This window comes from Lepidochelys olivacea (genome assembly GCF_965140295.1).
Source record: "Lepidochelys olivacea isolate rLepOli2 genome assembly, chromosome: 17".
NCBI classification, from domain to species: domain Eukaryota; kingdom Metazoa; phylum Chordata; order Testudines; family Cheloniidae; genus Lepidochelys; species Lepidochelys olivacea.
Genome location: NC_140427.1, coordinates 8452185 through 8479748, shown reverse-complemented (window position 1 = coordinate 8479748; position 27564 = coordinate 8452185). Strand labels below are relative to the sequence as shown.

Sequence of the window (27564 nt, the reverse complement as noted above, 5' to 3'; positions counted from 1 at the left end):
GGGAATCAGGAACACTCGAGTTCTCTCTTGGCTCCATCAGTGGCCTTGGCTATCTCTCTTAGCCTTCCTGTGCCTCAGTTTTCAATCTGTAAAGTGGGTATGTCATCGCCTAGCCACGTGTGTAAGTGACTGTTAAGAGGATTAATTAATTGCTGTTTGTAAAACACTGAACATTAAAAGTGCTATGCGCAAACAGCTTTGCAATTGCATTCCTAATTTGTACATTTAGTTGCTGCGAATGTAAGTGAGAGACAGGTTATATTGCAAATGCATGCAAATGGACAGCTATGCATCTGATCTCTGGTAGAGGCAGTTACCCATTTTGCAAACACAATCATAGCAGCTGCATGCACGAACTAGGTGAACAATTGCAGGCTTTTTTGAAAACTCAGGCCCACAAATCACTCTCCATCCCGGTCCAATCTGCACCTGGCAAGACGAGTGTGGCCTTTTCTCTCCAATCCAGATCTGGTCATGATTTTCCACGTCTTTTCCATCTCAGTATTATATCGCTGTAACACACTCTTTGTGGAGCAGTGCAAGAATGACCATTCAGAAACTGAAGCTAGTGCAAGATGCGGCTGCCTGCTTATAAAGTAGAGTCTGATGTGAAGAGCACATAACACCGGGGATCTCTTGAGCTGCACTGCCTGCTGGTACATTTCAGGTTGGAATTAAAGGTGTTGGACTTAACCATCAAGCCTGAGGTGATTTGGAATATGGTTACATGACATATTACCCAAGTTGAGAGCAGCAGACATGCTCAAGTTATATCAGAGGAGCTCCCTTGATATAAATGAGAGGGGGGTCCATGAGTGGTCCTTACCTTGGAATTCGCTCCACCGCTCGATCCTGTTAAGTTAACCATCCACAGACACTGCAAAACCAAGGTTTATGGGGAGGAATGTAGTGTATAAGAATAGGTAATATCCTTTTAAATAGTTAATGAGCCCTATAGTGGTATTCACCATGTTCTATTTTAGAAGCTGCCAAAATCCAGTCAGAGCTGCAGTATGTCTATGTAGCTAGTTGGGAATTTGTTTTAACAAAATGGGTTCTTTGTCAAAAAAATTTAATTCATCAAAACCAGAACTGTTCACAGGAAAGGGCAGGTTTAAAATTTCCTGTTTCAAAAAAATTTTAGATGAAAAAGGTTAGCAATAGTCAACCAAGGTTAGCCAAGATGGGCAGGAATGGTGTCCCTAGCCTCTTTTTACCAGAGGCTGGGTGTTGGCAGCAGGGGTTGGATCACTTGGTGGTGATTGCTTGTTCTGATCATTCCCTCTGGGGCACCTGGCATTGGCCGCTGTCGGAAGACAGGATACTGGGTTAGATGGACCTTTGGTCTGACCCAGTATGGCTGTTCTTATAGTCTAATGGTCAACACATCCTGTTTGGACATTTTTTAAAAGTTCCATTTCTTGGTACAAAATTAAACGTTGCTTTGAAATTTAAGGTTTCAGAGTAGTAGCCGTGTTAGTATATATCTGCAGAAAGAAAAGAGGCCTTGTGGCACCTGAGAGACTGATATAATAAATGTGTTAGTCTCTAAGGTGCCACAAGTCCTTTTTTTCTTTTTGAAATTTAAGTTGATTTCTAGTAAAAATAAAAAATAAAAATAAAAGTTTAAAAGGTTGAATGTGAAATGCTTTAATTGACCCAATCCAAAAAAAATTCAGATTTTCTATTTGTGAAAAATTTCAGGATTGACTTTTTGTCTCAATTTGAGATGGGAAAAATTTCAAAATTTCTCAGAGAAAGGGAAAACCATTTCCCACGGTTATATTACCTAGTCCTTGCATGTTGTGTATATTCAGTAAATATGATTATTTGGAGGCCATTGGGCTCCTGTAGTTCCTTTATGTTACATTTGTAGTGTAAAGAGCAAAAGACCCAACAAGGAGGGCTGAGGGAATTAATACATTTGCCAGGTGGGAATGGAGAAGTGTTCTTTTATAATTATGCTTGCTGGTGGGTATTTATCTGTTCTTTCAATTGGGATCAGCAGTCCCTGATATAATGTAACAATGTGCATAATGACAGGTTTCAGAGTAACACCCGTGTTAGTCTGTATTCGCAAAAAGAAAAGGAGTACTTGTGGCACCTTAGAGACTAACCAATTTATTTGAGCATAAGCTTTCGTGAGCTACAGCTCACTTCATCGGATGCATCCTCCTTAAGGTGCCAAATGTGCATAATGGAAGTCAATACCATGTGATGGGCACCTATTGAGAAGCTCATCAATCAAAACTAATAGAGACAGTATGAAATACAGATACCTTCTAACCAATGTCCTAGAAGCTCTTAATATCAACAGCTTTCAGGAAAAAGTCATTTAACCTCCCAGAAAAAGAACACCTTTCCATAAATTCTATCCAAATAAATCCAAACTTAACAGAGCACTAAAACTCTGCTATAAAATGAGAGGGTGGTTTTTAAAAATCCTACAGAAAGGATCTCATTTTCTATTAAATTCTATGGCAGATTTTTTTTATTTTAAATGGGTCTGGGATTTTCAAAGGAGTTGAAGGGAGATGTCTAAGTCCTTTAGGTTATTGTTTTTGTTTAAAAAAAAAAAAAAAAAAGCAGCAGCAGCAGCAGCTTGGGCACCTAAAGTTTTGCTAAATTCATATCTAGGCACCTAAGCAAGCAGGGAGATTTTCAGAAGGACTGACTTAAGAGAAGCTGCCAAGCGTTCTGCCCTTTTGAAAATTAGGCTGTTTACTTGGATGCCTAGATAGGATCTTTATTAAATATGGAAGCCTAATGTTAGATAATCTAGGCCGTATAGGGTTTTAGAGTAATTTCTATAGAACTGTAGAAATTCTTCATAAAATTGAATTGGTTTCATCCCTATTAAGTTCTAGAGGACTTTTCTTTAAGGACCAGCCTTCAAAAATGTACAAGAACCCCTTAAACAGCAACCTATGACTTTGAAGGCCTTTAGCCAGCTAAAAGTAATAATTACCTATACGCAGTTCAAATTGACTGTGGGTTGGAGAGAGCATGGAATAGTTCACTATGAGACAAGGCTCCTTTTAGTCTTAATGTTTACGCGGCTGAAGCAAAGACCATGGCAACCAGCTTTGCCACAAAGCACCGCTCAGCTTGAATTACCGCAAGGAGAAATGTTGAAACACTAAATCCCTCTTCTGTAATGCATCAATATAACCTTTGATTAAAGGGAAAAGGGGAAAAAAAATCCACGCCAGGCCTTTGCTGCCAGTTGAAGAGCATATTTTCTAAAGTTCACCTGCTGGGGAAAAAAAAGCAGCTGATTTTCCAAAGAGGATTAATGTCCCCTCAGGCACAAGCACAAAATCAAGCAACAGCCCCACAATTTTAGAAGTAATTATCAGAGCTTTCAATGGCCTTTTTTCCCCCATGTAAAATTCTGGAATGCACTCAGAGCCCAATCCACCGTACCCACTGAAGTCAACAGGAGTTTTTCCATAGACCTCAATGGGCTTTGGATCAAGCCCTTTGATCACATCGTAGATGATGAGCACCCTTCAGTAAGAGTTAAAGCACTAAGCTTCAGACACCCCCTTCCCTCCTCTGCCCCCACCCCTAAACTATGAATTGGACCAGTCATCTTTACCATAATGCCCTCCAACTTTCGAGAAACATCTGAGGATCTCTGGTGCTCAGCTATCAAAAACGCCTCTCCTCCCACTTGGCGAAAATGTTTATATAAATCTGTGAACAATACCTTTCAGAGGGAGCAATATATATATATATTTATATAATTTATAATTTATATTGTTTTCATTACAAATTCTTAACACTTTGCTTAGAGAAAGCCTTTGAAATATAAAGGCACTAGATACCAGGCTAAAGGAAGGCTGATCTAACTGCTGAGAGGATGTCCTCATGATGCTTTATCATTTTTGTTCTCCAGTTATATAAATCCATGCAGCAAAGTATAGCAGTTTGAATTTCACGTTGGAATGTCTGACCGATGAGAAAAGGAGGGAGAGGGGATACCGGAACTGCATCTAGACTATATCTACACTGCCTTATAGTTGGGATTACACAGGTGTGAAAAACCAGTGCATGCTGCTGTAACTCCCCCACCTGGGACACTGCAGGCACGAAATAAAAGGTTCCCTGTTCACATTAAAGCAGTCCTACGTTAACGCAAACTAGGAACCTTTTGGTTTACACTCGCAACATCCACAGTGGGGAGTTACAACGCAACACTTTGGGGAACACTGCTAGACACATCCCCATCATCCGAACTATGAGGCAATGTAGACATGTCTCGCTATAGCGTTGTCTGTTTTGATGGGGAATGGCAGATGGCTTGAGACAATCAGTAATGGGACACAGAACCTTTCAACTATAGGTCAATGGTTCGCATTTTCTGCAGGTCAAAAGAGGTGACAGAGGCATCTAATGGCTGGCTCCCGTGGAAGATGCAGCAAATCAGGTGAAGACAACTCAAACATAGGAGAGTTTTTTTCAAATGGGCATAGGAATTGCTGTTTTGAGCTATTTTCCCTCTGGAAAGACCTTATGGGGAGGGATCATGCTTGTGCTACTGATTCCACACATAACCTCTCGGTAACAGCAGGAGGAGCAATGATCTGACATGACCCTGGTCAGTTACTTTTCACTCCTCCTGCAAGCCAAAGAGAACCTGCCATGCGCAAGAGCAGCACAGGGGTCAATTTTTGCTACTGCAGGGGTAGAGATACACACAGGTAAGCCCCACATGGTACATAGGGTCGACCTCATCTAACAACACTGAAGTAAAAGCTATTTGTGCTTTGTCTCTACTAGGGTTTCATATCGGGATTGCCATCTCCATGTAAAAACACACCTCTCTTCACAGTGAGGACACAGCCTAGGTGTTTGCAGGGTGGGGGCCTGCCTGCACTAACAAGACGAAGGGTGGAAGGGGAAATAAAGACACTTAGGCAAGAAGTGACATGCTCAAGGTCAAACAACAGGTGAACTATACAAGCTGAAATACATACATGTTGTCAGTACAAATGCTGCAATTCTTTCATAAAAGGCCCTTGCTACAAAATCAGGATAATTAGGGAGGTTTTATTGTTGTTTGTTACATTATATATTTTAGGCCTGGTCTGGAGAGATTTTGTACCAGTACAGCTATTTCAGTTACTAATTTATTGGTAACCAATCACAATTCTATATTGGTAACACACAGTTATACCAGTACAATCCCTAGTGTGGACACAGTTATACCAGTATAAAGGTTCTTCATACCTTTATTCCCCTTCCCTCTGAAATTAGCTTTACCAATATAAGCTCCTGCATACAATATAATTGCCTCTATACTAGGGGTTGTTGTACCATGTTAACTATCCTGCGATAGTTATGGAGGTACAATTTGTGTATATAGAGAAGGCCTTAATATGGATACCATTTTTTTAGGAGAGGGGAGGCTTGACCTTAACATTTTAACAAAATACAAAGTATGTTCCAAACTGTGTAAATGAATAGCTATCACTCATGTAGCACATTCAAACTACCTGCCACATAAAGAAGCCTTAAGTTGCTGCAGAATTCCACACGCACTGACAAGAAGACCGGTGGAGCATGCTATGACAACCTGACCACATGCTCAGATAATTAGATTTAAATTAAACCTCACTGAGATTTGAGCTGGCAGAACTGGTTACATTACTGCTCGATATGAGCTCAGGAGAAGGCATGAAGCTAACGGTCAATCCCAGTTTTAAAAAAAAATCAGAATCATTATGCTGCTACTAATGAGGTGACACCTTTAAATTTATTTTGGATTTAAGACATTATTGGGCAGATCTTTATGATAAAAAACAACCAGCAAAGGCATCTGGCTGAAAAACAGTGCAAATATCTGTAGCCATTACAGAAGTGTTCAGAGCTGTGGACATGGAGAAATGTCAGATTTTATTGACTAAATTTTCTCCGTCTCCCTTAGGAGAGAATATAATGCATCAATTCTTTGTGCAGCTCAATCCCCCCAAATTGCCTTGGCAGAATCTTTACACCTGTCTTCACCTCACTCAATATTTTCACACCATGAGGCACTTAACCTGATTTGGATATTTTACCCTAAATGGAACCATATGTGAGACGTGTTACTCAGGGAACCCAAATGCAGCTGAGCTCTGGGAACTTCTGGACCATTTGAACCATTTCACCCATCCTTGAGGTCATTGTTTGAAATGCTGATCAAGGTGGTAGCGACAGAACACTGTCATCCCTCTGATGGATGTTGGTCACCTACTTAAGAAAAATGAATGGTCTCGAGTCCCATCCTTAGTAGGGAGGCATGCATAATAAAGCCACCAAACTGGATGCAGCACGCCTGGCAAATTCAGAAGGGAGACAAAGGACTGAACAGGACACAGATGAAAATCCTCACTCACCCCTCCTCCAGACCAGGAGTGAGGCCTGCAAAAGCTCACACAGTCTGTGCTCTGAATGGACAGATTGAAGGGCTTACATATTCAGCACCATCCGCAATCGCCAAGGACACCATCTTCACATCTGGGGGCCTGAATCAAGCTGCTAACTCCAGATTTAGACACCTCAAATGGCCAGTGAGACCCGTGTGTTGGCAGCACCACTGACAAGGAGGCTATTCTTTAGGTGCCCAAATCTGGACGTAGGAGCCTAACCTCAGGCCCCCACATCATTCAATACAGCAGTGATGAGCACAATATGACTCATGAGTCCCTAAACAGAATACAAGAAAGTGTTCCAAAATCTCCATCTAAATCCCTGTGAAACGTTGAAAAGTGAGAGGGGTGTAGAAGTGTGATATTTACTCATATTGATTGCAAAGAAGATGGTGGGAGAATTATTCTTCTTAAGGCCAGTGTTTGCTGATGGAGCAGCCTCAGATACAGGAAGATGTGTGGGTGGGCAGGGACAAGAAATATGGAAAGTCTGAGCACTGGAGAAGAAGCAGATTAACAATCACTGTATTTTAATTTCCCTTTATTTACAATACTGTTTCCATTCTCTTTTTACTTCAACCTCCCCCTCACCAAAAACCCCAACTTTTCTATCCCATTTAAGTTTGGTCTCAGCAAAGGGCTTGAATACACTTGGAAGTTAACACAGAAACACAGGACACAGCACTGACCTCTTGTGTCATCAGGTCCATCCCGTGCTATCTCAAGCTGTCCAAGTAGGGTGTGAACTTAAAGCACAATAGCAGTGTCTGTACAACTCCATGTGTGGACATTCTTATTCCGGAGCAAAAGTGCCTTGTTACTGTTTAGTTTAACTCACTTTTGTTGGCATAGCCCCAAAGTGGAGAGACAGCCTACACCAATGGAAGTGGGTTTTCCAATGGCATAGAAACACCACCTTCCCCAACTAGGTTAGCTAGGTCAACAGAAGGCCTCTTCCATCGACATAGCTGTATCTACCCTGGGGATTTTGTGGCCGTAACTATGTTGGTCAGGGTGGTTTTTCACATCCCTGACCGACGTAGTTATGCTGACATTACTTTACGTGTAGACCAAGCCTCAGTCCCACTGACTTCCACTGAGTCACAATTTTTAAGTGCCTGCAAGCTAGATTTACAAAGGTATTAACTATAGCCACCTAGTGGAATTCATAAAAGCACCTAAGCAAATTAGGCACCTAAATCCCATTGATTTCACTGGGAGTTAGGCAGCTAACCTGAACCCATCTGCATCCTTAAGTGTCTTTGCAAATCTACACGTTACACACTTTTGAAAATTTACCATAGGCATTTTTTCAGTATAAATCGGCCTTTAATCACTTATGCTTAAATTGATTAGGGCAGGTTGGAGCTACAATGAAATCACAATGTCCATAAAAAATTTGCACCAGTTTAACTGATTTAATTTAAACTGGTGTCACTTACCCACGTAGACAAGTCCTTCGCTAACACATCCTAACAACATACTTTTTATCCTTGCCTAGACAGGGCCTTAGAACACGTCCGCTAACTCTAACAAGATACGTTTAAATCCTAGTGAAGACAAAGCCCCTCAAGAAGTCTCTTGCTTCCTCGAGATTATTCCTAATTCTCATTTACACTGTGTGTGTGTCTGATAAATTACCACAGGCCAAACACTAAACTGCCACCTCCTACAGATTGGAAACATCCATCCCCAAGGCAAAGGCCATCTGAAACACTTGTGCTGCCTACGGCATTTGTGCGGGGAAGAGGAGAACCGTAAAAAGGTGAAGCATCCCCGACCAGCCAGGACTCCATGCGGAAACAAGCATCCCACAGATGACAGCAAGTCTGCTTCTCATTGCCCAGGGAGGTCACGCAGTGCGCTCATGTGATTTGGTGTCTTGTTTACCTGGGGGGCTGGAGCTGAGGATGTCAGCTGGAGACAATGGCTGGATTCCTTTGTGAAACTACAGGAGGAGTTTTTTTTGATTTGTAGATCACAGAAGTTACTGAAGGAGAAGACCTACGCCTGGTCTACACCTAAAACTTAGATCGACCTAGCTACATCCCTCAGGGCTGTGAAAAATGTTGTGCCCTATGTGACATAGTTAGGTCAACCTAACCACTGCTGTAGATGCAGCTCAGTCCATCAACCTGGCTACCGCCTCTTAAGGGGCAGATTTACTACAGCAGTGGAAAACCCCCTTCCATCACCATAGCAACGGTCTATACTACAGCACTACAGGGGCACAGCTGTTTTGCTGCTGCACTTGTAGTGTAAACTTACCTCCATTAGGTTACCAAATCCATTTCCTGTGCCACCCCAGGGCAGGCTAGCATTGTCCCTCGCAGTGGGTTTCCTAGTTTTTTGTCCAATTGCATTTTTAACTGACACTAACTCCATGAAAAAAGAACGAGGAGTACTTGTGGCACCTTAGAGACTAACAAATTTATTTGAGCATGAGCTTCGTGGGCTAAAACCCACTTCATCAGACGCATGCAGTGGAAAATACAGTAGGAAGATATATATACACACACACACACACACAACATGGAAAAATGGGTGTTGCCATACCAACTACTGTATAACGAGAGTAATCAGTTAAGGTGAGCTATTATCAGCATGAGAAAAAATACCTTTTGTAGTGATAATCAGGATGGCCCATTTTCAACAGTTGACAAGAAGGTGTGAGTAACAGTAGGGAGAAAAATAAGCATGGGGAAATAGTTTTACTTTGTGTAATGACCCATCCACTCCCAGTCTTTATTCAAGCCTAATTTAATGGTGTACAGTTTGCAAATTAATTCCAATTCAGCAGTTTCTCGTTGGAGACTGTTTTTGAAGTTTTTTTGTTGTAGTATTGCGACTTTTAGGTCTGTAATCGAGTGAACAGGGAGATTGAAGTGTTCTCCGACTGGTTTTTGAATGTTATAATTCTTGACGTCTGATTTGTGTCCATTCATTCTTTTACGTAGAGACTGTCCGTTTTACTCATTTTTTCATGTTCTCTGTGTGTATATACATTTTCCTACTGTATTTTCCACTGCATGCATCCAATGAAGTGGGTTTTAGCCCACGAAAGCTTTTGCTTAAATAAATCTGTTAGTCTCTAAAGTGCCACAAGTACTCCTCGTTCTTTTTGCTGATACAGACTAACAAGGCTACCACTCTGAAAACTAACTACATGGTTTCCACTACTTTCCCTGAGAGATTATGCTACAATCCACTAAATTTCACTATTGGGAAATTTCTCCTGAGATTGATTCAACCTAAATTTCCTTTTCTGAACTCCATCCCACTATCCCCTATTCCCATTCTAAACAATCCCCCTCCTCCAAGACACCTTTAAGAGACTTAGCATAACTCTCCATGTCCCCCTTCAAAAAACTAAGTCTTAACTAGGAAACTGATGACAACTGTCAGCAATGGATCCTGTGAAACCACTCCTAGCAGATATAAGACCAGCATAGCTGGAGAAAGCACAATGGCAGCTCCTTGAACTCTACTAATGGTTTCTGCAAACCATTTTCAGTACTGATTCAGAGAACCCTATTGTTAATAGCCACTGTCAAGAGCCATCAGTACATTTTCAAACACAATGGGTGCTATAATTATCATTTGGCCAAGTAACACATTACCCTCCTGTCAAAACTTTCCTCAAATCAGGCTTCTTGGCCTTAAAGGTCTCTATTGCTCTTCTCTGAATTCCCTCCAGTTTCATAGAAGTGTAGGACTGGAAGGGACCTCAAGAGCTCCCCTGGACTAGATAACCTTGTACAACCTTCCTGAGCAGAAAGCAACCAGCAAAATATTCAGGCTTCAAACTTGGGTCTTACGCCATTCCAGGAACACTAAAATTCTTTTAAAAACCTCCAAAACTGTACTGAGGCTTTGAACAAAACAGACAAGCTGTTCAGTGAAAGGATTGGGGCTTACAGATTTGATACTGCAGAAGCGCTGGCTTCGCCTTACACACACACATACACACGAGTCGCCAGAAGAATTCACTTACTGGCATCACCAGGTATAGCTCACATAAGCACTGAAGGGGATTTAAGCAGCAGTGCATTCCATTTAGGTCATGGAACACAGATTTTCCTCTTAATTCAATATAAATTGGCTTAGTTAGGAACTGATCCATTTTATATTCTATAAGGCAGTAGTTCTCAAACTTTTGTACTGGTGACCCCTTTCACATAACAAGCTTCTGAGTGTAACCCCCCTTATAAATTCGAAACACTTTTTTATATATTTAACACACTTATAAATGCTGGATGCGAAGCAGGGATTGGGGTGGAGGCTGACAGCTTGCGACCCCCCCCCCCAATGTAATAACCTTGCGACCCCCTGAGAGGTCCTGACCCCCAGTTTGAGGACCTCTGCTACAAGGCATCTAACACCTTCTGGGTGCCGTCACTTTCACTGCAGTGGGGTGTGAGAAGGAATACTTCCCGGGCACACAAATACTATGGTAATGCAGGCCATAATAGTACCTAGATAGTTTAGATTAGAGAGGAATCAAAAAGGAGTCAGGAGCCAATTTCAGATTCTGTTAGTCATATGGATTATTTAGAGAAATTAATGCATACCACTGAAACTAAGCTTTGTTGTTGTGGCTGAAAAAGGTGCATTTTTACTGCAAGATAGCAAATGCATGATAGCTTATCCCACTGTAAAATCCCAGGGGAGATAAAGCATGATAATTTTTGTCACAGGGTAGCTGGGTGAAGTCAACCACAGGTGGAGCTGCATCTTGTCTCCAGTAGGATTTTATAGAGAGATAGCAAATGCACATAAAAGTAACCTTTTTTCTAGCAGTAAAGACAAAGCCTTATTTTCAGTGGGGGATACACTGAATAGCCATAGCTATCTTTTCAAAATAGCCATATCCTATTTTGTTAAACTAGCAATGATGGGAACAGATTTGTAAGAAGGGCAGAAAACAGTTATTTGTGGTCTGATCCTCTGAGGTGTTGACTATCCTCAATCCTCACTAACATTCATGGACATTGAGCATCTTGGAGAATGTTTAGCACATCCCAGTGGCAAACCCAGGCTGTTTTAAGCACTGTACTTTTTCAATTTACCCAGGAGCAACAGGAGCTCCCTAATCCTTATTTTATTAAAGGCATATTTACCAGTTTGTCCACCTACTCTTATTCTTATTGGTAACAGCAGAATGCTGCGTTTTCATTGTTAGAAGGAGATGTAGTTTTGCATGCTTTTTTAAAAAAAGAATGGATATTAAAAAAAAAAATTAGCCATGCAATGCACGCGCCCAGCGGGTCGTGGACATTTTTTGAAGGAAATGTTTGATCTCAAACATTTTCTCAGAGATAGTTTATCAACTGGCTAATCTGCTAGTAAAATTTTTTGCTGAGAGCCAAAAACGTAAATGGGGCCAGTTTTAGGGGAAATGAAGACAAACATCATTGCAATGATTTGCTGGTCAGTTTCATGTGTATATCATCTCCAAAAAATCTTTTAATTATGTTGTTCTACATCAAGTCCAAGGCCTTTTTAAATGGAAATAGTTCCGAAGCTCAAGGGTTAACCACAAATACTTTGGCATGCAAAGGATCTGTGTCACATTTTTTAAGTTAAACTCTGTGATGTTCTTAACTAAGATTTCATTGGTTTAAAATGCAATATTCCCTTAAATACCAGTAAAATAACAGAACTGTGTGTTCACAACATAAAGACTTCCCAGTAGTCTGAGAAACTACCAGAAAATAATTCTATCCACATAACTAGGGCCCTACCAAATTCACGGACATGAAAAACGCGTCCCAGACCATGAAATCTGGTCTCCACCCGTGAAATACGGACTTTTGTATGGTTTTACCCCATACTATACAGATTTCACAGGAGAGACCAGTGTTTCTCAAATTGGGGTCCTGACCCAAAAGGGAGTTGCAGGGAGGTCACAAGGTTATTTTAGGGGAGTCACAGTATTGCTACCCTTACTTCTGCGCTACCTTCAGAGCTGGGCGGCCGGAGAGTGATGGCTACCGATGGAGGGCCCAGCTCTGCAGGCAGCAGCACAGAAGTAAGGGTGGCAATACCATACCATGCCGTCCTTCCTTCTGCACTGCTGCTGGTGGCGGTGCTGCCTTCAGAGCTGGGCTCCTGGCCTGCAGCCGCTGCTCTCCAGCTGCCCAGCTCTAAAGGCAGTATCACCAGCAGCAGCAGCACAGAAGTAAGGGTAGCAGTATTGCAAACTCCCCTACAATAACCTTGCGAGACCCACACAACTCCTTTTTGGGTCAGGACCCCTACAATTACAACACCAAGAAATTTCAGATTTAAATAGCTGAAATCATGAAATTTATGATTTTTAAAATCCTATGACTGTGAAATTGACCAAAATGGACTGTGAATTTGGTAGGGCCCTACACATAACTGTATACTGTTTGAAAATCAGACCCTAATCCACGGAGGGGAATGGTTAAGCATGAAAAGCTTTATTTATTGATACTACAGCCCCAATTCTGCAGCCACTCCTCAGGTAGCGCTTATGCTGAGCTCCATGGGTATTCCATGCACAGAGTAGGTGCAGAACTGGAAGCATTACTGGAATGTTCACTAGGAGCCTGATCTTGCAATTGGATCTGAACTCCTATTGGATCAGGCCTTAACACACTTAAGCTACATCCCTATGAGCTAGGGATATACTACCCAGCTCATGTACGCATACTCATGCTAGTGCTCACTGAGCTACTGTGCTAAAAGAAACAGTGTAGCCATGACAGTATGGACAGTGGCAGCACGGTCTAGATGCCCCAAGTACAAACCTGCCTGAACCAACCAATACTGCAGCTACACTACTATTTGTAGCTCACTAGCTCAATGACAGCTAGCTCAGGTACATCTATGTAAGCCACAAATCACATTCCTAGCTCTCAGTGTAGATACAGCCTTAGCATGAAACTGGAAACTCCTCAGTCTCTGCAGAATAGTGTCAGCCCCTATTCAGCCGGGCAGGGAGTGAGTCCTGTTGGGGTTGCGACTCTGGCCACTTAGTTGGGGAGAAGGAGAACAGAGGCTACTTGCTTGATGCTCCCACTAAAGTCATGGTACAGCACAGAATCTCCATGGCATATGTTTCCAGCCATGAGACAAATAATTGAAGTCTCCATCTCAGCACGTTTCAAAAGTTATGACTAAAAGAATTGCATAGACAATTTTGTGTATAATTCATCATTTACATTGAGGTTCTACGCAACGATGGCACAAGAAAGCAGTAATTAGAACCAATACAAATTAACCAGCTAGCTCACACTTCTTTGCAGTGCCAATTGTTGCCCCAAAGACACTTTTGTGAACCCTAATTTAAAAGCAAAGCCTGGGAGATAACTGATTGGCAACTCAACAATACGCTTAAAATAATTATCAAGACCCTCTGGACACTGGGCCAATAAAAGCACAAACCAGGTTACAGCAAGAGGAATGAGACACTGAGCATACTGCGTGTTCTGACAGAATGGAAATCAACAGGAAGAGTTACAGATCTTAATGAACATGCTCAGTCCTACTGTCCCTCTCAAAGAATTTTTTTTAAAACAATGACAGGTGGTACCAACTTGGATTATTAGAGAGAAAATCCCCAAACCTGTACAATGTTTTAATTTAAACACCCCAAAAAAATAAAAATTAAAAGGATTTCCTAAGACATCATCTTATCCCTATGTGATGAATTTGGAGTTGCTCTGCAGTTTATGAATGCTATATATTGGCCTGGTGACCGGAGCGTTTATTATATGAATCTACTGGGTTACCGCAAAGCAGGACTGTCTGGGAAAACAGGCAAACGGAAAGAAAAAAATGGCTCAGGATAGCCACCTCTCAGCAAACACATAAGAGCTGTTAAGGAACAATGCCAGGACTACTAGCTTTGATGATTTTTGCCTCCTCTCCAGCTAACTGCCAGGACTGGTTTGCACCACAAGGTCAGAGCCAAGGAACACAAAAGAACTATAGCAGGGTTTAAAAGGAACCTTCGGGGGGGAACCAGAGTGAGACATAGGACTTTGCTGGGGTGTCTGGAGAAGCTAGGCCTGCCTACTTCGCCATCAGGAGATGGTATGGCTCTAAGTAAGATACACATGCATGTAGATTGTTGTTTTAAAATCCTCTCTCTCTAACTGCTAAAATAAACAGTGCTTTGGTTTAAGGAGACTATCTGGCCACTGTATGCCACTGGTCAGAGACTCCCAAAGGGAAGAACTGCAGGTACCCAAACTCAGTTGGACCTGCAGGGTAAAAGTGGTGAATACACAGAATACTGTCAGCCAGGACCTGGTCTAGGAATGAAAGAATTGCACAACTCCACCCTGAGATAGGTTAAGGCATGAAATCTGAGACCACAGAGGGTGTGTTCGGAGATACCAGGAAGGGAACAGAGGTGCAGCTAGCCTCACACAACCAATGAATTATATTCCGCAACAAGTTGGCCCAACTCATTTTTAACACCCTATGCCAACCGCACGGGAAGTCAACACAAGATAGAGAGTCACGCAGAGTGCACAGCACTTCACTCTCTCAGAACAGGAGCAAATGGTTTAGCCTGTACTGGCCTCCTACTCCAGCAACCATACTTATATACAAGAAAGGCAGTGTGACCCAGTAGTTAGGGCAATGGACTGGGAATCAGCTCTGGGTTCTGCCACTCACTTACTGTGTAACCATAGTTGGGCAATTCACTTCCCCACCCTGTGCCTCTGTTATCCCTCTAGCCCTTTGTCTAGCCTATTTAGATTGCAAGTTGTTTATGGCAGAGCTATATGCTGCATAAATTGACCTTTTCATTGTAATGAATGTATGTATTCCACAAAAAACTGTGTTAAGAGACTCTGGACAAAATAGGATGTGATCATGTAATTAAAGGCTGTATCGTAATATATATGCACAAGGGGGCAACTTAATTCTGGCATTTCCTAACTTTTGAATGCTTGACTTTGGAACCTTAATAATGTTATTTTAACATAGGTTCTTGTGTGTGTCAATTACTAGATTTTTAAGAAAAGCAAACACCATCAAAATGGCATCATATTGACACCCACGTGGGTCATCATCAGGGTTAGAACCTTTAGATCCACTGCACAGACTTCTGCCACTTGAGCTAATGGAGTAACTGATAAAAGTAGTAGGTATCGTCCTCTGTGGGGGCCAGAATTAGAAGGAGAGGAGATATACACTTTGTCAGTGGGTTTCTCAGACATTTGCTGACACCAGAGGTATGGTGAGACCCAGGAGTCTTAGGTTCCATTCTGGAAGGGAATGTAATAGAAAGCAGAAATTCTTCTGTCCATTCCCCCACAAGCTTGCACCCTTCTACCCAGTCCCCTCCAACCTGCCCGTTCCAGTCCTGTCTCTTCCCCACCACTGGCTCCTTCCCTACCCCATCCCAGTCTTCACTCCTCACGTTTCTCATCCCAGTCTCAGTCTCCCTGCCCAGCTAGCCCTAATTCCCCCCACCTCCTGTCTCCTTATCCTATTGTCTCTTATCTCCTCTCAACCCCCAAGGCTCCTAGTCTTCTGCCCTGGGTTCCTCATCTAATAACAGTCTCCCCCTCAGTGCCCTCTCCCCTCCCAGCTCCATGTCCCAGTCTCTCTGCCCAGCCAGTCCCAGTTCTCCCCCTGCAGCCCAACTCCTTATCAGATTTCCCCCTGCCCATGCCACCCTTACTGGTCCCTAGTTCCAGTCTCCTTGTCCAACCAGTCTCAGTCTCTTCCCTCCCCCGCGCCACAGCTAAATGTCTGATCTATGTTACCACCAGCCAAGTGGCTCTCAGTCCCACATTGTTTAAAGTGTGAGTGTGGTGGGTAGGGAGGAGTCACAAAGAATCCAAGACCTGGCCAAAAAACAAACAAAAAAAAACCACAAAAACCATTAAGAGTCAAGCTGAAGGTGGCTGAGGAGCGCACATTAACAAATGTTTCAGCAAAGCTACTGCTCCCAGATTGTAACAGCTCCCTCACATTTTTCTCAGACTGCTGCAAGCACCAAAATCCCCTCCTCCCCATTTCCCTCACTGGATCCCAGTCCCAGTCTTCCCTCCCTAGCTCCCAATTCCAGCCTCCCTTTCACCCTGCCCAGTTTCTCTCACCCCTCTTCCAGTCCCAGACTCCTTATCCCAATCAACTCCTTTCCTTCCTCACTAGTACAGCTTTTGTCCCCTTTGCATTTGGCTCACACAGCTTCCTTCTCCACATACCTAAGTGTCAGAGACGGCACAGGAGAGAAAGGCTCTTTGCCCTTAGTTCCGGGGCCAGCCCCAGTGGAGCTGGGAGCAGCCATTACAGGGAAAGTCTGGCTTTCCCTGTAGGCCTTAAAGGCTGGAACACGTTCAGACATTCTCTGGGGATGATGCATGCGCAGTCACGCATAGAAGCTGCAAGAGGCTCAGTGAGGATGGAATCTTCTCTGATTTTAGCTGCTAACATCAAAGAAATCTCTGTCTGGGAACTTGGTCACGGAGATGGCAAAAGGCACATCCCTGATAGAAAGGTCATCCCCCTGCCAAATTTCAAGCTGCTGTTCAAAGAAAAGATCTCCAGAGTTTTTGTTTTTTTTTAACATAGGCTAAAGGGAGAAATATTTGGTTTGCCTCATTCTTGGAAATGGCTGTACTGCTGTGACTGAAATTTTCTAAAAACAAATGAGCCAAAGGCAGGTACCCAACATGTAAAATTTTAGCACAAACAGTTAAAGTTCGGAAAAGCTATATGCAACTGAAAACAGGGGAATGTCAAGCAACCTTAACAGAAGACAGCACTACCAGCTCTGCCTACAGTTAGAGGATTTTTCTAATCTCCAAACATTTGCACCCTACAAACCTGGGAAAGCAGGGAAGGACAGCACTCCCAGTGACTGTTATTGGGAAGTGCTTCATTCCCACTTTCTAACATTAGAGGTGATCACTTTTAAATTCTCACCACAACTGCTAGAAAGTTCTATTCAGATTAAAGATGAGCATATAACATTCTCAGTTCAGCAGACAGAGCTTCCCTGTAGCAAGAGACACAAAGGGACCAAACTGGGGCAATTAAAAGCAACACCCCCTACAAATGACCTAGACCCCAGACCCTGTCCCCTAACATGCTCCTTGTCAAAGGGGAAGGAGCCAGCTATAACAGGAGACAGTGTGTGGTTGGCTGCTAAAAGACTTCCCACCTCCTAGTCTACATTTATACTGTGTTCCATCACTACAGAGTTTGAGCAACCAATGTCTGCACCCCCTGCTGGAGGCTGGTAGTAGATGCTCATGGGAGCTGGCCCAAGAAGTACAGCCAAGCTAGCTGTATATAGCTATATGCAGTATGCATAACATCTCCACCACTGAGAATAAGTTTCTGGGAGAGGAATGGGTACTAGAAAGGTGATACATGCTTTGCAATTGCAAACCCTGGAAGAGATGAGAAGCAGCAGCCAACCTCCAGATGCATAAATTTATTAATTATATCAGAGTTACCAGAAGGCCCTAATCAAAATCAGGGCCCCATTGTGCCAGGCTCTGTCCAAATACAGAGGAAGATACAGACCACGCCCAGAGTCTGCTTACTATCACAGAAGCATTTACTTTCACCACTGCCACGGTGTTGATTTTTTCTTTTGTTTTATAGTATGCAAAAATAAATTAATGCAAATACATAGGGGGCACTAACTGCTTGAAATAACAAACAGCAATGCAGTGAGTGCCAAGAATAATTAGTGTGCCAGTCCCAAACACCACAGCTTACTGTAGACCACTGCAGGATATAAACATCCTAGCCATTCTTAAGCCCTTCTGAGCTGCTCATTTCACCCTATCTATTCTAATTCTCTTGTTAGACTGTTAGCTCCTTCCACGTAGGAACTACCTCTACATTGTGTTTTGTATGGTCCTAGGTACACCATCAGCACTTTTTATACCTATAAAGAAAAGTAAATTTTGATGATCTGAGAGAATAGACTCCTGTGGCTCAGCCTGTCAAAAAGAAACCTTTCCCATAGGCGCATATTAAAAATTACACCCACAAGTCTAAGATCTAGGACCCTATCCTACTTGCCTTACACATGTCAATAGTCCCCTGTCCTCAGTGTAAATACTCAAATGGGGGAGGGGGTCTGAAAACAAATCTAGAAGCTGCTAGGTAAGATACCATAGGAAAACAATCCCATGCAGGCAGTGATGGGTAGACAAATTAACATAATACCATAATTCTTTTCCATCTTTAACTTCTATCAAAGTCCCAAACAGTTTCAGTACATTGCAATGTACAAAATGCAAATTTAGCTTGAGTGAACTGGAGCTAAGAGCTAAGTCATTCTATGAAAAAAACATCTTCATATATCCACTACAAGACTTCCACTGTAATTTTTTTTCCCAAATACCTCACATTTTAGTTGCTGAAATTTTGGTTTTGAATCCAGATATACAGGTCAACCATCTGGTGACCTGACTGGATGAGAACAATTTCATTGAGATAGGTCTATGGAATAGAATTACATTGCAGAATAATGGTTTCATATCACTCAATAAACACCATGGCAAAGACGAAGTAACTAATCAAAAGCATTTGACAGCAACTTGAGCATATATTTTTAGAGTGGCATACATTTCTCCTACAGCAATTACTTTATTGATATTCTACCTAACATATGGTTAATGGTAAAAAGAAAAGGAGTACTTGTGGCACCTTAGAGACTAACCAATTTATTTGAGCATGAGCTTTCGTGAGCTACAGCTCACTTCATCGGATGGTTAATGGTGTGTCACTTTGTCTGACAGACAAATGCGCAACAACACTACGATAGCAATACAAAAATGCAGCATTCTGATTGGCTTAGAGTGATTCAGATAATTAGAAACTATTTGGGCCATAAAAGTACAGCTCTAAAACAAACAAACAAAATATGAATAAGTCACTTTGCCATTGGGTGCATGTTTGAACTCCTGTATTTACTAAAGGGCAACCATCCAGAAATCCCATTAGCAAAGTATTGGTCCCAGGTGATAGAAAATGGACAAGATTTCTTGATCAGTTGATTTTAATGGACTTAAGCCTTTAAGACATATCAACAATGAACAACAGGACAACTTCTTCCCCTGCATGAACATGCCTCATTCCTCTTCTGTCATCAATTAAAACAAACAGCCCAGGGTTATAAAACTATACAGCCAATGTAGCCAAAACACCAAATCCTGCTACAGGTTTTTGGACTTGGATTTCTAGTCATTCAACTTTTTTTGTATCTTTGCAAAAATAATAATATTTTGAAACAACACAAGGGAACCACAGCTGAACAACAACCTGTAAAGAAAGCCGGGCTAACCTTAGTAAGGCTCCAGAGGCGTGTGGAGATTTGGGAGTGGAGGGGGGAAATTCTCCTGCTTGGAAACAGAATGACCCAAGATTCCTGGGGTTCACTCACCCCCCCCCTCCCCAAGCGCTGGCCGCGGCCTGTCCCACAAAACACCCCCCACCCCAGAGGGATCCCAGGGGCAGGCGGGGGAAACGCTCACACATGGCTCCAGCTAAGCGGGGGGGGACGGACGCGGCTAGCGACGGAGCCCACGACCCGTGGGACGGGAAAGGTGCCACAGCGCCCTAGCATGGAGAGAAGTCCCCTCCCCCATCCCAGCCATGCCCCTTGCCCTCACCTCATTGCAAACGCCCCTTCTCCCCGGGCCAGGCGGGGATAACCTGGAAAATCCCCCTCAGGAAAACCCGCCCGGCCGGGCGAGCCCAGCCCGGTGAGGGCCTCTGCCCGGCTCCGCCCGCTCACAGCCCCCGACGCGCCGCGGGAGCGTTGCCTTGGCACTGCCCCGGCCCGGGCGGCCGCGCAGGCTCCGGCTCCGGCCGGGACAGCGGGAGCGGGGGGCTGCCCCGGCCGGACAAAGGCAGCTCCCAAGTCCCCCCCATTCCTGCCGCTTCCTTACCCGGCTGCCGCGGCGGCTGCTCCCCGGGCTGCTGGCGAGGGCGCTGGGGCAGAGGCGGGCTCCGCGCCGCCCGCGGCTGGAGAGGGGCTGAGGGGGCGGGCGCTGCCCCGGGAGCCGTTGAGGCGGGTGGCGGGGGGAGACAGGCGCGCGCGCGCGCGCGCGCTCGCGAGCTCCCCGGGAGTTCGGCTGCGAGCTCGCCGCGCGCCGCCGCCAGCGCAGCTCGCAGGCTGGGAGCGGGGAGAATGGACCGTGCGGGGCGGGGGAGGGGAGCGCCTCGGAAATGGCAGGGGCTCCGCTCACGCTCCAGCCCGGGAGGGAAAGGCGAGCCCGGCGGCTTCCTAGCGGCCGGCTGCCTGAAGTGCAAACGAGCTCCTCCTGCCCGGCCCGCCGCTGGGACGGAGCTAGCAGGAGGCGCGGGGAGAGACAGGCGCAGCATCCATGGGCAAGAGCCCTGCGATTTCCTCAGCCAGGCTCCTCTTTGCGGTACCAATGCACCGCCCAGGGCCCGGTCTCTAGCCATGAGCGAACCCCGGGGGGGCAGGGAATTGACATTCCCCCCGGCACAGAAGGGGGAAATGAAGGAGCCCAGAGGTTAAGCAACTTGCCCAAGGTCACGGAGTGGAGTCAGTCTCTTGATTAAAATTCAGGTGTGCCTGGCTCCCAGGACCCATTGGTAAGCAGCAGCTGTTGTCTCACCTCTGTACCTGAGAGCAAGGATTTGTGTGGCATGAGACAGCATTGTACTGTCGTTACTTAGGGAAAACACAATGAGCCAAATGCATCCCCAGAAGCAGGCCCCTGAAATTGACGAGGGTTCTCAGCCAGTCTTCAGAGATTCTGGACTGCACAGCCTTCTGCACTGCAAAGTGTGAGGGGTTCACCAAAGTGGTGAGGCGCCCTACAGAAAAGGGAATGGGGGAGGATCCCAATGTGGGAACAGTTGAGAACCACAGCCATAGAATTCCGCCAGAAGAGGACTGGGCATCATGTTGCCTCTCTTGATGGTGACTTTTACCTGCAGTGGCAGGAAACAGAAGCTAAAGGGACTAGAAAGGGCCAGAGAATTTAGAATAATGTGCACAATGTGCCTACTGACTAGGGCAAGAAGAGCATTTAACTTTGGCCTATCCTGAATGTGGAACATACCTTTTAAGAAGCAAAGGTGTAAATATTTATATTATGGTGGTGCCCCGCGGCCCAACGTTTAGAATGCCCGGTTGCTGCTCGAAGTTATGCTCCACCGTGTGCTGTGGTGCTAATGCTGAAGAGACTATGGAATCCACTACAGAAGCTTCTCTAGAAGGGTCAGGTAAATTCTAGGTTGTCGGTTACCATAGCAATAGGTAGGGACTAAGGCCCTGAATAGAATTGGTCTCAACAACATTCTGGGAATGAGCTTATGTTGGCATAGCACTTTTTGTCCTGAAGGCTCCCAACACACTTTGGGATTGTCCGTAAATTACATAAGATATTGGGGGGCGGGGGGAGGGTCCTTAATTTTGCATGTTTGTTTCAGTATTAATGAGGGGTGGGTAGGTCTTGAAAATCGCCAAAGAAGTGTTACCTAATTTATGGACATCCCCTTTACAAGCAACTAGCTTTACTGAGCACCATCATGGTGTGGATATAGAATAAAGAAGAGGACAGTTCCTCCCCCTCCCCCTAAGGGCTTAAGGTGAGATGCAGTCTATAATAGGGGATCACTTCAACCACAGATAAAAAGGTGCCATCTCTGGTGTGTAACTTGGCAGTGTCTTTGACAGCTCCCATCAACATCACATAACAGTTTAGGACAGGAAGTGATCTTTTCTAACAAATTACAGAAGAATCTCAAAGTAGAATATACACAACTTGTCCTCTTTACCAAAGGACAGAATGACATCCTTAATGACAAGTGGTTAAGACCTTAGTTTCACATCTAGATATAAAGCTCCTCAATGACCTGTGCTGGAACATTTGCTTAGCTCTGATTCAAGGGGCAGAGTGCCCCAGCTACGGAGTCATCAACACTACTTCCTGCAGCATCCAGTAGTTCCTTAAAGGTCTCCCATCCAACTGTGACACTTCTTTGCCCTTGCTTAGCCCATGCTTATAGCATAAGGGACAATGGTTGCAGGATATAATTGCAGAATTTTACTATGTTTTTAGTATGATTAACTTTATAAGATAATATCCTGGTCTATTTTAAAAGAACTCAACTTGGAAGGGTACATTTCAAAAGTGTGTGTCTTATCGTTATAGCATCCTTGATCCTGTTGCATAGCATGGGACAGCCAAAGATTGTACATGACCCTGTGTATCGATCAAGGCTGGACATGTTGACTGGTAACTTTACAAATAAGTTGCAAAGATGGAGGCAGGAATGGTTTTGTGATAGATATTCTTGTTAAGACCCATTGTGCATTATAACGTATGTGGAAAGAATAAGTGACAGAAACAATGACATACCTCTTATTTCTATTTAGTGGCAAACTCCCATTGTCATGAATGGGAGCTGGATCTGGCCCTGAATAATTTGGATCTGGCTCTGCATCTGGGCAGGTGGCACTGAACCAGATACTGAGCTAACAAATTAGCTATCTATCAAGATTCTTATATGGTTCCCATCACCAAAGTGTCTGAGCACCTGTTTACAACAGAAAGCCTACTATTCTGTGTTTGTACAGTGCCCAGCACAGGGCCTGGTCCTTGGTTGACCCTTAGGCACTACTGTAATTAACCTGAAGATTAATAATAATAATAGTTCCATACCAGTGCTGAAGGGGACCTCAAGGGGGGCTCCCAAGAGCATCTTGTCAGAATTCCACCATCAAATGAAAGGCCGTTTTGGGGTGATTTCTCTGGATTAACCCCCCTTCTGGAAGTGGTTTTGATAGGGTCTTAAGCAGTGCATTGATCTGGTGGGTGAAATTCATCCTTGTGCAGACAGACCAACACAGAATCTATGTACTGATTAGTCCTACTTTGGGAATGTAAGGATACAAATATCTTATATCATGGCCCTTTGCACGGAGGTCACTTTCACCCCAGTGCAATTTTTCACCTTTGTTTAGCAGCTAAGCAAACTGTAGCCTGGATAAAAATACATAATGCTCTGACTGTGAGTACTTGGGAATAGGCATCAATAACAGGATCATTAGTGAGAGTGTTTTCTATAACTTTTACAATTTTCAAGAACATGTTGCCATAAATATTTAACTTCATAAAGTTAAATGCAGGCCAGCTTGAGCACTATCTTTGACATTTTAATGCATTTGCAGTAAGCCATTGGCTGACCTCTTGTTTGCTGCCCTGGAACTGCCTGATGGAACTTTATGCTGGTAATATTATACTGTTGCTGTGTGCATCAGTGTCCCTGTTGCACTAGGATTAGCTGTTAATGACACTGAGCACTTACAATTATGGGAGTGAGAAATATAAAACTCTAAGGAATTCTGTGAGTGCATTTTAATCTAAACAGATCAAACTAATAGGACAATGGCTTGAAAAGGGAGCTCTCACATGGAATGTGTATGATTTTATTTAACAGCTGTCAAGGATTCAGGCATGACTCTAAAATGGCTGTAACTGGGGTATTATTTTCTCTCTGAAAAAAATCACATATTTCTTACAAAACAAGATGTCCTCTGAAGATTACACTGACCACATATTTCCCCCAAGATATTTTAATAAACTGGTTAAACATTTTTTACAATCTGAAATGGCTAATATTAGGGTTAAAAAAAGAGTTCTACATTGACAAAGAGATTAGTGATCTTAAGTGTCCAACTTAAGACCTTACAGGGGCCTGATTTTCAGAAAGTGCTAAGCAAACCCCCTTCACTCTCCCCTCTCTACAAATGCAGGTCCCTTAACAAACTCATCCCTTTACTAACTATTCAATTTTTACTTCTACAGACAGGGAAGTGAGGGAAATGTTTATTTTCATAATTGTTACGTGCACGAGATACCATGGTGATGTAGGCCATCTAAGCACCTAGATAGACCTCAAAGACCTCCACAAATACTAATTAATTCTTACAGTATTTCCAGGCACTGGGTAGTAGGTCCATTTTTGAGTGTCAGAGTTTTCAGAAGGGTTCAGTACCCAAAACTGAGGTCAGATTTTTCAAGAGAGCTCAGCTGCCTTTAGACATCAAAATAAGTGGCCATATTTTCAACAGTTCTGCCTATTGGGTGCTGAGAATTTTTTAAAATCTGGCCATTTTTTAGGAACTGATATGGGAGCACTTCTTTTTAAAATCTAGTTCCAATTGCAGGTGCTGAGCACTTGAAAATGAGGCTTTGAGCTCTTCTGAATATCTGTCTCTCAGTGACTTGTCCCTAAAATCACAGAGCAAATCAGTAGCGAATTTGGAAACAGAACTCAGGAGTCCTGACTCCCAATCACCTGTTCTGTTATTATCATTAGCACCACTAATGTGCGCTGATGTGCATTTTATAAAGTCCTTTTCCCAGAGAACTGAGAATTTAGTAGGTTCCAATCACTAGGACCCAGATCTGAAAGGTATTTAAATATCTAACTCCCATTGAAATCAATGGGCAACTCCCTCACTCTGCCTTGATTCTAATGGCTAAAGTTTTTATTTTTTTAGACTAAAACCCTGTTAACAAAAGTACAAATATGAATTTCTCTTCTTTGCCACACTTATAAAAATATTTATTGTAAAAGAAAATTCACTCTATTTAAAGAGCTCCTTTTTATATGTTCAGTATTGGCCAAACATTATTTGATTTGTACTGCAGAGGGAGAAAAATATCCTTTAATCCAGGAAGAGGAAACATTCTGAAAGCTAATTTTTTGTCAGACTGATCAAGTATAAAATATCTCTCATGTCTGTACCCTTATTTCCTCTGGTAGCACCAACATATTTTATGACTTCAGACCACGACACCCCAAGCAAATTAGCATTAAAATATTGATTCTCTTCATTGTTTCCTGGGCTGTTATTGCTCCCATTCATTAGTCATCATTTCAATAGTGCCTAGAAGCCCCAATTAGGATCAGACCCTCATTGTGCTAAACATAAAAGAAGACCCAGTCTCTCTTCTTATTTTCACACCAGAATGGTTACAATCCAAGGCCCCAGTGTTGCAAACACTTAAGCACCAAAGTATCTTTACCTACATGAATAATCTCTCTGAGTTTAATGGTACTACTCACATGAGTAAAGTTGTCTGTGTGTGTTTGCAGACTGAGGCCCTAATGTTTTACTAACACCGTGTTCCCCACCTTCTGTCTTTCAAGAACTTTAGGGAGACAAAGTGGGCAAGGGAATATCTTTGATTGGACCAATTTCTTTTGATGAAAGAAATAAGCTTTCGAGCATACACAGAGCTCTTCTTCAGATCGGTGTATGCCCAAAACAACTGGAACAATTTACCAGGGGTTCTGGTGGATTCTCCGTCACTGACAATTTTTAAATTAAGCTTGGATGTTTTTCTAAAAGATCTGGTCTAGGAATTGTTGTGGGGAAGTTCTATGGCCTTTGCTATATAGGTCAGACAAGATGATTACAATGGTCCCTTCTGGCCTTAGAATCTATGAAATCTTGTCTCTCACTAACAGAAGTTGATCCAATAATAGATTACCTCATCCACCTTGTCTCTCTGATATCCTGGGACTGACACTGCTACACAATGCAAGCACTTCAAAAGCATTCTGAGTCTCCTTTCACGTACAGCAGTGTGAACTGGGGGGATATCACTGCAGTCCCATGACGTTACATTGGCTAAATGGAGAGGGAAATCAGCCCCTTTAACCAGCCTTCATAGAACTTCATGTGAGTAAGGTAATAGTTCTGATCAAACAGTTTCAGTTATTTTTTTTAATGAAATGTGGCTTTTTGATTTATATGCACTTTATAATATTCAAACATTTCAGATTTTTTGATAAAATGATCCAAAATGAAAAAAAATAATTTTGATTCAAACTCAGTGGAATTTAAACAAATAAAAATTAACATTTTGGATTGAGGTTTCCTTCCCCGTTTTTCCCAATAATTTCATTGAAAAAGCAAATTGTGAGAATATTAAAAATGCTACATCACTCAAAAATCAATTTATTAAAAATATATATATTTATTTATTGCAGAGCAGCATTCCCAATTTTAACCAGACCTAGAGACTAGTATTATTAATCCCATTTTACAGATAGGGAGACAGGTGCAGGCAGATGAAGTAACTTGCCCCAAGTGTCCAGAGCCAAGATTAGAACTGGAGTGTTCCAGGCACTGAAGTATTTAAGGATGTGTTCAGCTGTTCTTTAACGATCACACTCTCTTTGCAAACACACTAGTTGACGAAAATGCAGAAGTCAGTTCAAGTTTTCAGCAAACTGCCACCCTTCCTAGAATTGCTCCACGCCTGAAATGTTGTACTTCACCATCCATCATCATCTGGCCTTACAGTCTAAATGCTGCACTGACAACTGAAATGCAGAGAGAGAGAGCATATTTTTTGAGGAATAATGTCCCCTAAATTGCAAAGTCAAAATTTGCACACAAAGCAAATCACATTATTTTCCATTAGGGGGTTTTCATGCTTTTGAGACTGTTACTTATTCAAATTCTTTTACAGCTTTAGCAGTGTGAACTTGGGCAAGTCAACTTGCTTCTCTATGCCTCCATTTCCCCATCTGTAAAAAGGGGTATTACCAGCCCATGTCTGTGTGAGGCTACGGTGCTTAACTAACGAGAAAGGAGTTTTGAGATCGTGTGATGGAAGATGCTCTAGAAAAGCATGGTGTGCTTAAAGATAGATCATCACAGACAAAAATCCCAAGTATAGAAACTGCTGTTGCTAGCTGTTATTTTGCTGGGTTGCTGTCTTGTGCCAGTGGTGCCAATGGATTTTAAGCTCTTTGGCACAGACATAATATTCTTGAGCAATATTTTATCTATTACTGAGCACATATTAAACATATGGCATTATATACAGATAATGTATTTCTACAGTAAGGTAACAAACCACTGATGACAGGTTTCAGAGTAACAGCCGTGTTAGTCTGTATTCGCAAAAAGAAAAGGAGGACTTGTGGCACCTTAGAGACTAACCAATTTATTAGAGCATAAGCTTTCGTGAGCTACAGCTCACTTCCTCAGATGCATATCGTGGGGGGGTGGAGGGTGAGAAAACCTGGATTTGTGCTGGAAATGGCCCACCTGATGATCACTTTAGATAAGCTATTACCAGCAGGACAGTGGGGTGGGAGGAGGTATTGTTTCATATTCTCTGTGTAT

The 27564-nt window shown here is 43.0% G+C and overlaps 1 protein-coding gene across 4 annotated transcripts in view; it reads right to left on the bottom strand.

The window, feature by feature from the left end:
- Positions 1–20525, bottom strand: part of CUEDC1 (CUE domain containing 1) — a 124479-nt gene extending 103954 nt beyond the window's left edge. For 3 of the 4 annotated variants that reach the window (XM_084650731.1, XM_084650732.1, XM_084650730.1), the window contains exon 1: positions 20324–20525. The gene's annotated coding sequence lies outside the window, so the exon portion shown is untranslated. Of the gene's footprint in view, positions 1–20044; positions 20155–20323 lie in introns of those variants that run through there. The other variant, XM_084650735.1, reaches the window with a different exon arrangement.
- Positions 20526–27564: the final 7039 nt, after the last annotated feature.